This window comes from Nothoprocta perdicaria, unplaced genomic scaffold (assembly GCF_003342845.1).
Source record: "Nothoprocta perdicaria isolate Ctin4 unplaced genomic scaffold, notPer1 scaffold_2, whole genome shotgun sequence".
Classification (NCBI taxonomy): Eukaryota; Metazoa; Chordata; class Aves; order Tinamiformes; family Tinamidae; genus Nothoprocta; species Nothoprocta perdicaria.
In genome coordinates, this window is record NW_020455204.1 from 14,766,654 (window position 1) to 14,775,085 (window position 8,432).

At 35.9% G+C, this 8,432-nt stretch overlaps 1 long non-coding RNA gene across 1 annotated transcript in view; it reads left to right on the plus strand.

Moving 5' to 3' along the window:
* LOC112946076 overlaps nucleotides 1-8,104 on the plus strand; it is a 69,517-nt gene extending 61,413 nt beyond the window's left edge. Inside the window, exon 3 of the long non-coding RNA XR_003249139.1 lies at nucleotides 7,987-8,104. This is a non-coding gene — a long non-coding RNA (uncharacterized LOC112946076). The remainder of the gene's footprint in view (nucleotides 1-7,986) is intronic.
* The last annotated feature ends 328 nt before the right edge of the window (nucleotides 8,105-8,432 follow it).

Consider the following 8,432-nt stretch of genomic DNA (forward strand, 5'->3'; position numbering starts at 1 on the left):
GTGAAATTTTATTCACCTTTTCTGACACTATATGAAGGCTTCTAATAATAAAAGTTTCTATTGAGTACAACAGCTACTTGTTTCCTCTCTTGGCTGTGCTTTTCACTGCCTCCAATAACCTTCCTGCTCTTATTTCTATATATACTATAGTTATAGTAAAAAAAAAAAAAAAAAAAAAACCTGCAAAAACACTTTTTGATTTCTGTTGGAGTCAGAAAAGCCTGGGACACTTCTTAACTTCAAATTTCTGCTGTGTGTATGGGCTCTTTAAGAAAGTGATAATATGCTTCCTACAGCTTTCAAGCTAATCATAAAACCTGTGTGTGTTACACAAGCTACTGGGGGAGAGCTAATAATCCGCAGGAGATAAGTGCCTGTTAAGGTGATCATGTATATGTTTGTTTTTGTTTAATTTTTGTTTTTTTTTTTTTTTAGAATAAAAAAATTTCTTTTTAAGCATTAGATTTAAATGTAGGAAGCAGGCTAACAATTGTGATGTAACAGATTTACTGTGGATTTATTTTAGATTTGAAAGATTAGATGGCAGTGTTTTTGTAGAGTTACTGGTGGAAAAAATTATAGAAAACTGTTCATCTGGCATAAAAATTTAATTGCATAAGCAAGATCATACTGAAAAAAATCAGGACTTGGGTAAATAGAGAAGTTTGAACATTATATGCTTTTCTCAATAAATACTTAATTTGAAAATGTACACAAAGCTAATTATATTTATATACTATTTCATGCAGAAAATATTACATGCTTGATTAGAGATTTAAAAAAAAAAGAAAAAAAAAAAACACTTTTCCCAGTGGTTAACTGTTTCATCACACCCAAATGTCTGCTGATACATATATTTAGCCTATTATGGATGATGAAGTTCAGGACTGATCCTAGTAGACATACATAAAATAGCATTTTTAGGTCCACAGCAAATAAATGCCTCTGCCTAATTTTTGTCTTCATAGAAAATCTGAATCGCATTCAGAATTATAGTAACAAAGGAAAAGAAAGAATAACTCCTGACAACTTTATTTCCTGTTTCATTCTCATGTAAAGTCCTAGGCTTTCATTTCAGATGTGTTCAGTTCAGCCCTTTTGCTGTGACGTAGCTTCTCTTTAATCTTGTCCTTAAAAATAGACAAGAAATGCCAGGGCAGTTCTCATCTCCCTTCCAAAGAAGCGATGATTTCTGCCAGTAGGAAAGTGCAAGCAGCATTTCATCAACCAGGAAAGCGATATGGGTGAGTTCTCAGGTGTGTCTTGAGAGGACAGCAAATGTCCTTGAAGGATATGTTTTCAGTCTGGGTTAACTCTTCAGAGTTTATGCCTTTCAAGTCAATGACATCACTATGTTGCAGGTTTATAATCATTCATGCACTAAATCCATAAATGATCAGAGTGATTTTGATTTAAATGTTAGTCCATTTTGTCAAATAATTTTAAATAAATGCTTAGTTGATGATTTTCTGGTACCAAAATGCACACTATAGATCTGGATTTAGACTATTTCACACTAGAGTCTTCAGGAACTGCAGTGGACAAAAGTACTTCTTACTGGATTCTTTTTTTTCTTTTTTCTTTCTCCCTCCCCCCCTCATTCTCTTTAGTTTTGTAATAGGAAAAGGATGTACATATCTAGTATTTGAGTTCTTCAGACTTCTTTCATTGTGTAAATAGTGGGTTTAGCTCCTGGACAGAACAATGCAATTCTATATCTTTATTATGGAGGGAAAATTAAAGCTTTTATCTGCAACTTTGAAAGTAGATTTGAATTGACTTAATATAGTTCTGCATACTTGGTACACCTCAAACTGCTGTTTGTCAAAGCTGATTTTGACTGTATTAGGAATAGCTGGGAATACAATTGTATCTTGCGGTCTGTGGGCTCAGTCTGGCTCTCTGCTAATATGTCATCTGCTTATCACTGTCTAACATGAGAAATAACAGTCTCAATAAAAGCAATAATTTCTTTGGAATGGCTTAGATTCACTGGTTCCAGAAGATATTGAAACTAGCGAGCAGTGAGTTTGGTGTGATTCTCAACCTGCAGGACAATTTTCAGAGATATTGAACTTTTGTACTCTTTTTAATTAAAAAAAAAAAAAAGGAAGTTAGGAGGATCTTATTCCTGATGATACCTAAATGTGAAATGTGAATATACTGCTGTTTTGTAATGAAGTTGTCACTTTTACAGCAAAAGGGCAGCTTTTGCAACATATTCTGTGTTCTATTCAGATCGAACATGTTCAATGTTCAAATATTTCTAGGGTCATTATTTTCCAATGTGTCAAGTGTTACATGATTCTTAATTGCTTTTTCAATTTACAGAATCAATTCAGAGAAGATTATTGCATTTACTAAATTGAAAGAATAATTAGTACCTGAAAATTAAACCCATGTAATAGAAAAAAAGCCACCTACAAGAACTGCCATTGTCTTGGACCTGCCCTTGTGTACTTAAAATCTGAGTGAAAAATATGCAGTTGGGCAGTGGGTAAGCAAAGCAGTTGCTTTAGAGACAGAATTAAGGCTTCCTCATTTTTCTGCCTCCACTAAGAATTTTCTCTCATTTTTACTGAAGGAAGATATAAAGAAGAAATATTGTATTTTCTTTATAAATAGGTGATTAATGCAGGGATTGGTGCAGGGGAAGCCAGTATACAAAAGGCAGGTGCAAATGCAGAATGATCTGCAGCAGCTTTGAGGCCCTAGATTTGAAAACTGGAATGATTTATGCCATTATTTCAATCCCATCTATGCTAAGAACATGGACTGATGCCATTTCTCATATTTTTGATTCTTATTTTTCTTGTTTGACTGATGGGAATAGTGCCGAAGGGAGCAGAATGGTGTTGCTTTTTCTGCCCTTCCTTAAGAAGCAGACTGAAACTACCCAAGAAAATTAATTATCCATCAGTTATCTAAAACTGCATCAATTTTATGTTCCTGTTCAGTTGAGCTTGTTTTGAACCATGTAATGCTTACTGAAGAGTGTTGTACTATATGTCATTTGTCTGAATCATTTTATAGAGAAAAGCATGGGTTGATTAAAGACGACCTGGATGAATTCAGTCAGGGAGGTCACGTTCAATAAAATAAAATTTCTCTTGTACTTTGAAGGTATCACTGCTTTAAAAAACCCTTTTACCTAATAGCTTTACCTTAATAGCTAAAATAAAGAACCTGGAACATCAAAAGTATATTGTTTAAAAATAAATAGAAAAAAAAAAAAAAAGATTAACAAAAAGTTAGCAACTTTCACTGAAGTGCTACTTGCCAGGCTTGTGACTTAAAGGTTGTTTTCATGACCTGTTGCTTAAGCTAAATTATTCCTCCTGAATCTGACCTTTGGAGATACCACATAGGAATATCACTGATGAGTTGCTACTGTTAAGTGTCTGTATCCATGGGGCCTATTGCTTTTTGAAGTGAGATTTTTTTTTTTTTTTTTGACACAGTAAATCACCCACTTTTTCTGTGTTTTCACTCATTATTCTAGATAACGACTTACTCCTTGTAGATTTACAAGCATAAATAGATATAGAAGTGTTTGAGGTTGTTCCACTGCGTATATTATATGCAAGGAACAGTGATAGGTACAAGATCAAACACAGCCGGTGACCTTTAGCCGTTACTTGCAATACCTACAGATGTTCTTCACATTTTTTTTCTTATATATAGCATTAAAATGTTGTGAAAGATACTGTCACTGAAATGGTAATCAACTGGCTGCCAGCATTGCGACATTCCTGCTGAGTGATGATGGGATGCTCACTCACCAAAGGCTCCGGTTTGATGCCAACAGCCCAGCTAAAATATTTAAGCATTGCCTCGCAACAAAACAAAGAGTTTGTTTCAAAGAGTAACGTGTTGGTTCCCTGCTACTAAATTTGTATGCTAAGCAGTACCTAGGAATGCGCCAGGCACTGGGAGCTGATTGCCTGTACTGGTACCATGAGTGGTACCAGGGGTTGTTCTGAAGAGGCAGTTTTGGTGCATTTGCCCTTTTTCAGAGGATGGGAGAGTTTGCTAACAGGTGTGGGTTTTTCCATGCCAACAAATCAATACTCAGGGAAGGACATTCCACTCATTTATTAGCACAAATGTTGTTTTTCTGACTTAGTGCCACGTTACGGCTGAGGAGGAGTAGAAGCTAACAGGAGAGAACATATTACATCAGCTGAAAATTAGCTGTCACTGTACCTTGCATGATTGCATAAGGGTGAGCCAATGCTGTGCTTTGAATTATCAGGGTGTGCTGGTGTGTATGAGTTGTCATATTGTGGTCATGTCTCTCTGCGATGTGCTCGTCTGCCACTAGCCCCTTAGCTGAGGTGACTAACATCTGTCATCTGCTGTTTGTTCTGCTGTCCTCTCCCAGGTGACAGTGTGCAGTGAAGTGCTGTGTATATTGAGAAAAACCTACTGAAACAAGTGTTCTATATATATGTACACCAGGAATGACATGGAGTTTTTTTCGCTTAGGCTAGCAAGGTTCAAATTAGTTAAAGGTTTGAAGGACAAAAACTTAATGCAGTTAAAAATTGTCCAGCAAAGCTGTTCATATTGGGTGTATGGCTTCTCATTTAGCATAACTACGTTTGCAAACATTGAAATGTTGATGAAATATCAAAAATAAAACCCTTTTTCTCCCTCTCTGGGAATTTCTTGAAGGGAAAGTATAAATGTCTATATTGTATTTCCACATATATACATGAATAATTGTCATGGGATAGGAAGGATGCCTTTTGAGTAGACACTGTCATAAATGAGACATGATAAATCAGTGAGTGTATGTATTTTTTGTCCCATCTACTAACCATGGAATACATTTATTTAAAAATTAAATGGGTAGTGTCATTTTAAATTATAACCAAAGAAACTGCCATTATCTCATTATGCAAATGAGTCATTGTTGCTCATTATGCATTGGTTAAATGAAGCGGCTTAAATCCTTACTTTCCAATTCAGTATGTCAGGGAAGAATATCCTAACAGCTTGGAATAATGTAAAGGTAGCAAACCTGGACGTTTTGTCCATCTTTCATTTCTAGTCTTGTAAGCCTCATCCTAGCATTGCATCTTAGTTGGTAAGTAGGCACTCTATTAGTAGGAACCGCATAACACCCTCAGGAAAATTTTCACAGCAGCTAAATATCCTTTCTCAACAAGCAGTCCTCATACTTTCTTTGTGGTCTTGGTCTTCACGTATGGACTCTGAAATCTTCGCAAATGATGATGCCACAAAACTTGATGCTGCTACCTCCCCTGGTCCCAGCACCCTGGCTCTTTGTGCAAGTTGCCACTCAATGACAACCCCCAGCTGATGCCCCATGCCTGAGCAGTGTGTGTGATGCAAGGGCCTGCTTAAAGATAGATGCAAGGTTTATCAAACCACCTGATATTTTGGAGGACAGTAAAGTACAGATGGAGAAGTTAGGAATGAGCAAAGACTCATGAACAAAGGTCAAATCCTTAGGCTTTAAGGTGTGCTTCATGAGTTTGCTAAGGAAAGCACATGGAATAGTGCCAGTGAAAGATAATGTATATATCAGCCTTTAGGTCTAGATGTAGAACTGTGAAGGTAAGGACCATGGCTGCCTTCCTCTTTTGTGAATTCTAGGAGGGTGCTTCTTACACAGTTATAGTGACAGAAATAGCCTGAGCAAACACTGGAAGCATCATTCTGAAAATTGGAGGGGTCTGGGTTGGTTTAGGGAAGAAATTCTGATGCAAAGTTTCTGCAAAAGTAAAGATTTCTGCTTTATTTAACGGCTTCAGGCTTCACCTAAAAACCTGGCTTAGAAAAACCTATTTATAAAACTTGGTTCACTCTGTAGGTTTACATTAACGTCAGCAAGTGTGGTAACAGTGTAATACGTTAGATTAAAAAAAAAAAAGTGAAAATGCATTGTAGACACAGTACATAAATTTCACTTGAGAGAATGTCTGCTTTAGTTGTTAAAGTAATAACCTGTTCAGTGAATTGAGTCATTTCCAGAAATGACTGGCACCTTTTTAAAAGGTGTTTTATCAATTTCAATTTTTACAAAATACAAATATAGAGACACTGATCTGTCACAGTTCACTTTTCTATTCAATCTGTGTTGATATTCTCAACAGTTAAGAAAGAACCTATCTAGTATGGACTGAATTAATAAAGTAATATTCACTATAGCAACCATACTGAAGTAAGAAAGATGTGCTACCTGCATACCCCCGCATTCCCATCACAGCAGAGGGATATATGGATAAGTATAGGTGCCCCAAATCTCTGGTTTTCTACCTCAGACCCCTTCAAATGATCTTAACCTGTAAGGATGGTAATGTGTCCCCCCCCCCCCCCCCCCCCCCAAAGTGAATGGGCCACTAACTACTGAGCAAGGCAAAACCAAAAAAAGTGCTTAAAAGGGCTCTTGCAAAAGGGCTCCTGCAAAAGATGTTTTTTGCATCTAATTGCTGATACAAAGTAGTTTTTTCAGCAGTGTTTGCAGTCCAAATGTTTGGTCTGTTATTTGCTGCTACACTAGTCTGTAGATTTAAGTGGTGAAAACTTGAGATGCTAAAACAAAAGCGATTTTGATAATGGGATTAAAGGTCTCTACTATAATTGTTAGTAAAGGATCATTTTGAGATTTTAGTCCTTGAATTTGTTTTTGGGAAAGGATAAGCTTTCTTATTGTGTATGCTGCCTTAAAGGCGTTGAACTTGTGACTTTAAAAAGTCTGATACAAATACACAGAGGTGTTCTAATTATCTTGTTGTACAAAATCTCTGAATATAAATGGATTCTTAAGCAATAGCGTAATTAAATATCTCAGCATCTTATGATATGGCTTTAGGATACTTCCTTTCTCTAGCTCTCATGGTAGAGATGCTTTTGAAGAGAAACATAAAGGAGGGCAATGAGGTGGTGCTTCAGAAAGCTGAAGAGTCTGTATTCTTTAATTGCTTGCTTTACACCCTGTTAGTTCAACAGACCCGTATTTGAATAGTCTTTGTAATGATTAGTTTTGCATCTTTGGAAAATTGCTCTTCATTATCCACTTTGCTTTTCTAATGTACATATTTCTCTTTTATTCTTTTCTTACAGGCTTTAAATGGACTAGATATGCACATACAAAATAAATCTCTCTGCTAGCTAACACTATTGTATCTGTTTCTTAGAACTATTGGATCTATAACTTGTTTTTGTTGCTTTTAGGCAACTTCTCATTTATATTTTTAACAAGTTCTGCTATTTTAAGGAAATGTCCCTTTAATCAGGAAATTTGACAATAACTTTTTCAGTTCAAATTATATCTCCTCCAACTTTCTGCAAAGTTTATCTAGAAAGGCATGAATATGATAATTTCTCTTTCTGAGCAGACTTTTTTGTGCGATTTTCATTCTAAAATGGTTAGATGTGTAGTTCTAAGTCAGCAGGCACAGTGTTGGTGTAAAATGGAGAAAAGCTTTCTTACAAAGTTAGCTGTAAAATGCAAATCATTAAATGATAATACAATCATCATGTTTCTAAAATTTGCAATGTTAATCCATGCATCTCATGCAAAATGATACTTTTCACTGCAGAATGGTTTTAAAATTGAGTTTCTAGTTTGAACCTTCTAACAGAGGATGTCTGTCACTTAAATTTTGTGGCTCAATGATTCTCAAGTGAAGAAGAATTCTCAGAGAACAGTATTAAGGAGAAAAAGAGGAATTGCAGTGAATGAGGTGAAGGTCAGAACAGCATGTTCTGGATTTGGGGGAGTTTTTTTCAAAGGACTTCTCATTTTGATGGAGATCTCTTGACCCAGTTAGACTTCTGGCCTCACAGCATCATGATAATATGAATTCTGTAATGAATTTTATGATACACAGAATAAGGACTTCCTTGTCCTTTTAGCAGTTAGGGCAGGTAATATTTCAAATAGCAGGTTTAAACCTGTTGTTTGGTATTTTCATTGAGTGTACTTGATTGCCTGTTTCTCTCTATCTCCAGATCTCTTCCAAAATGAATTGTGCCTGTACAGTCTGCATCTCTGACGGTCCTTGTCCTTGAAAGATTTTGGAGCACTGTGATGTTGCTTTCTGAAAACTGATCCATGACTCTCCTCTGAATGAAAGTGAATAAATCACTGTGAATGGTCATTGCTTTTTGGGCCTAATATGGCAATAATGGATGTATGTCTTTAGTTTGGTGATTTATTATTTAAGCCAGCATATTCCTGTGGCAACTGCTGAATGAACAAATGAGGCAGGAGTTACAGGATTCTTGGATGATAATTCTGAATTCTTAACTATTTTTTTTTTGCAATGTTATTTTATAATTCAGATTCCTAATGGTGAAAGTGGCTTAGTGGTCTTAGTGGCTTAGTGAGATCTTTTCATATCTCACAGTGCATTTGAGAAGGAACAAGATGTCCATCTTCATTTGTGAGAGGAAGG